At 35.9% G+C, this 4,712-nt stretch overlaps 1 protein-coding gene across 1 annotated transcript in view; it reads left to right on the top strand.

Moving 5' to 3' along the window:
• The first annotated feature begins 3,481 nt into the window (after window positions 1–3,481).
• LOC128237102 (uncharacterized) overlaps window positions 3,482–4,712 on the top strand; it is a 17,198-nt gene continuing 15,967 nt past the window's right edge. The window contains exon 1 of the mRNA XM_052952319.1: window positions 3,482–4,712. This exon is cut by the window's right edge and continues 299 nt beyond it. The gene's annotated coding sequence lies outside the window, so the exon portion shown is untranslated.

Raw genomic sequence — 4,712 nt, 5'->3', positions numbered from 1 at the left:
CGCTTAAAACATACTTTTTAGCAATGTTTTCTATTCAAGGGTCATTAAATAATGGTTTTAAATTTCCCTGCGCCTTAAGGTAATAAATGTGTACATTCTAGTTCTCATTCATGGACTTGTTGATACACATGTATAATAACATCATGCACGTCATATCGAAGAAAGAAATGGTTAATAGTTATACCACTGCGCATGCGGAATACAAGAGTCAATAGGCTTGTCCATCTGCCTGTCCGTCCGTATAATATCACACTTTATTGACTCAAAATACACTAACATATCGTAATGACTAGACGTTATATTAATTTGTTTAAGCTGAGCTTGACCGCGGTAGTTGGGTGGATATGATAATGGCTGGGATGTGCTGGTGGATGTTTGGATGGACGGATTGACTTTGTTGCCTTTAACCGTCACTAACCTCTGTGATCAATATAGTTGTTCATCAGTCATAAAATGGCACGCATTTTTATCAGTATGTTCGCCACCGGCGATATATACTTTTTTCTCTGGATAATTCAACTCAGGGATTTTAGATTTTCGCTGTTCCAGTTATGGGATTTATATCCAAATGCACTTTGTCCAAATCACCACGTGTGTGGTAGTTTATTCAGAAAATACACATTAAACATTACAACCCACAAGATCAATGACTGAATAATGGCTTACTCGACAAACTGCCTAACAGCGGACAAGGGGTGGGTGGGATGGCTAGCTTATATTCTCCCGCCATAGGGCGGTCGCTTAATCAATTTATATCGTGGGTAAGTGTGGTGTGGTTCATTTCTGAACATTAATGTAGTTAACTTCTTTTTACTTCACCATGAAGGCTCAACTACAACATAAAACGCGTCAGGAAATTTATAACCAACATTTATCCATTATTGGATGAAAAAAACTTATAAATAGTGGTGAAAACGCGACAGTACGATGGTGAAAACGTGATAGTTTATCGCATTGTCATCATCGTACTGTCGAATTATCACGTTTTCGTTATCGTACTGTCGCGTTTTCATCATCGTACTGTCGCGTTTTCACCATCGTAGTTTCGTGATTTCGCGTTTTCACCATCATACTTTCGAGTATCGCGTTTTAGATCAACACTTTCAAAGGCGATAACCCTAACGGCATTCCGTTCCAGTACGATGATGAAAACGCGATAGTACGATATTGAAAACGCGATAACAGGACAGCACTGTCGCGCTTTCATCATCGTACTGTCGTGTTTTCATCACCGTACTGTCGTGTATTCATCATCGTACTATCGTAGTTTTATGATTTCGCGTTTTCATCATCGTACTATCGAGTATCGCGTTTCAGATCAACACATTCATAGGCGATGACCCTAACGGCATTCCGTAAAAACCGGCATAGATATTGTCCGTAACAAAAATGATTAACCCGTAACCCATCAAACACTATAACACATTCAATTAATCGAATGTCTGTCAAGTCAAGTCAAGTTTCCTTTATTTCACTCATTCCAACACAAACATGGATAATGAGGTAATATCATATGATACATATGACAAAGGCGAACTAAGGATAATACTTTGTAACGCAACAATTCCTTAATATGTATGGTAATGTATGTCATGGAAAAGTGTACATACTGCACTTTCATTTTCATGTAGAAAAGAATGTTCCGATCGCATAATTCTTTTTGCGTTCTAGTTAATTAATTGTTCATTTAGTTTCACAATTATTTCTGTATATTTTTCAAATCAAATTCTGTCCGCTAATGTGTCGGCTGAACTCGCTCATTGTGGATCGGACACATGGGATAAAGCCAAGCTAGAACTGAAATCAGATAGCGTCACGGAACGCGACCACATGGAATACCGGCCTATCAGTCGTTTCATTTTCACGTAAACAGTTTTTTGTCGTTATGAGTGATTGATAGATTAGATTGCTGGATATATTCTAGATTTATATTTTGTTCAACAGTGGCATCGTCATCGTGGGATATAATAAAACAAAAACAGTTCTGATATCGTCCCTTTAAAACGTAAATTCTCCTGACCTTGTCAAAACTATAAGAGTATGTTTGTATACATCTGCAAAGCATTAAGCTTACAGTTGACGTTTAGCTTTAAGCAGGTTTTCGTAGTGCTCAGACGTAACTAATTCTTGGCTCTGTGGTAGGAATTCCACTGCCTGGGGATCATTTCTGCTTGTCAACACCCGCAAGGCCTAGAGCTCATTTGATGACTTGTTTGTCGTATTAGTGTTTGCCATAGCAAGCTGCTTATGCAGCGTCAATGACCACTGGATAAGAGAATAATCACGCGAGTGTGGCACCTGTGTATAAATGACTGTATGCAATTTTGTTGTTTAATTTCTTGTTTATAATTGAACTATTTTAGAATTTTAGACTCTATATTGGTACAAATAAGTATGTACTTAAGTTTTTGATCTTCAGAATATCCAGGGACCTTTCGATCTTTTTTATTACATAATTGCATGCATCTGTTGAACTCGTACGTTGACTTATTCAAAATATTATGTTCTCTAATTTCGAAAGAATTCCCCACGAGCCCATTGTTGGTCACTAGAAGACAAAGGATGACATCTGTAAGAACGCAGTTTGTTTTGGTTAATTATGTGTAACTATATAGGCCTCTACTGAATACTGCATTGAAAGTAAAATTGAACATTTTATTCACAATTGAAGTAATCAAGTAAAAGAATGCGGTATGTAATTATTTAAGGGAAAATGGTAAAAATAAATTAACCTGCGTAATGAATGGCTTATGACAGCAACACTAACAAAAGAAGCGACTTGTGAGTATTGGGTTGCAGGAATATGAAAGAGATTCAGTGTTAATATTCTATCCAATTATGTCATTTTGTAAAAGTAATAAACGTCAGTCTAGTTGTTATTTTCTCTCTGAACAATGATGACCGTTATTGGGTAGGTGCCAGCTGAATGCAACTCGAAAAAGTAATCAAGTGGACATTTATGCTAAAACATATATGAGGTACAGAAATAGTTTACGGTACAATCGTTGAAGCTCATAGGACGAACTATTATAGACTGAATCCAGCCGTTTGAAGCACCATTTCTATGTGAAAAATAAATTATTCTCAATGGAAAGAGGAACACTCTCACTAATATGCATTTTATTGAGGAATTGAAGAACATGTAGAACAAAACGAAGCAGAAAATGCCTTACAAAGATAAAAAGCTTTGATTTGATTGGGAGCTATCGATCATGCAATGATGAAAGTGGATTAGATGGACTTTAAATTCAGAACACTAAAGGACATTTTTCTGCCTAGCCCTGCAAAGCCTAGGATTTAAAGGATGACGCACCTATCCAAAATTGGCGTGAAGCGCATGATGATTCTATGAAGAAATTGATTAAGTAGACTTATTTTGACATCGAATAAAAGATAACACTACGAGGTTAATTCCCACTGGTTGTACTCGAACGTAAGTTCCTAAACACTGTGCATTCGGCATACTTTGTAGTGCATACTTATCGTATAGTAAAAAGCTTTTTGTACAATTGCTCATAATCGCATTCCGTTAAAATTTGTCATTCATGGAGCGTTTAATACTTTTATAACAACAAAATAATCGCTTCAATCGTTTAAATGAGAGTTAAATGATCATTCGATACGATAATATTTCAAATATGAAAGCTTACATCGCGTTTAAGGTCATCATTTGAAACTGAATTTCAATTAACGACACGATTTCATATTCATAATGAATTCAATGAAATAAGTTACTGTAAATGATTTATTAATTGGTTTGAATGGCAAAAACTGAGTACATGTTATCTGGAGATATTGATAACCCTTTGAGGATATACAAGAAACGAAATTAGAGCCGCGTTATGTTTGAAGTTTACAATATGAGAAAATATCAAATTCTATATTTGTAGTCTTTAGTTTGAAACAGAATAATTGACAAACAATACAGGTCTGAAATGTGATTTACTTTAGGTTGGAATAGTGTAACTACTATTTAACGTCTCGTAAGAAGCATTTATGTAGTTACAATGTATTATTCAAATGTGCATCCGTTTAGAGTGAATACATTTGCGTTTCTGAACACGGATTTGGACACAACATTTACATGACCGAGGAGTGGTTGTACGTCATTAAAATATTTCAATGAATGTGTTTACCGATTTGGATACTGAATTCTGACAACAGCACTTTTATAAAGGATAACAGGACTTTTGGAGGTGATTTTAAAATACCAACTGTACTTTAATATGAAAGAGAAATAGAACGAAGCACGAGAGAAAACAACCTGCCATGGATTCTATTTTCGAAGGCAGTAAGAAAAGCTTATAGAAGTTGATTTAATTATACCAAGAAGTGGTGAGTGTTGAGGACCTAGAAACACAGATCTTAATGATAAATGTATGACAGTTAACCCATATAATACAAAAGCATAGCCAGTAGTTACAACGCACCAGCGGGTGTTTTATAGAGAGCTAAATCTACTTTTAAAGAGAGTGCTTAAAGGATTCAGTGATACAGATATTAAGAGCTGTAAAGACAGTAAGGGAAGGAGCGTTGAACGTTTAACGTATAAAACCAAGGGCTATTGATGAACCTGAAGCACAGCGCAGAGTGATAGCCAGGAATAACCAAGACGACCAAGACCAAGTATAGGAAAAATGAAACTAGGAAGCCACGTCTTAATGTCAAACAACAAATGAATGCTTAAGACAGTTTCAAGGTTTCACACATAA

The sequence above is a fragment of the Mya arenaria genome, chromosome 6 (genome assembly GCF_026914265.1).
Source record: "Mya arenaria isolate MELC-2E11 chromosome 6, ASM2691426v1".
Taxonomy (NCBI): domain Eukaryota; kingdom Metazoa; phylum Mollusca; class Bivalvia; order Myida; family Myidae; genus Mya; species Mya arenaria.
This window is presented reverse-complemented; position numbering and strand designations above follow the sequence as displayed.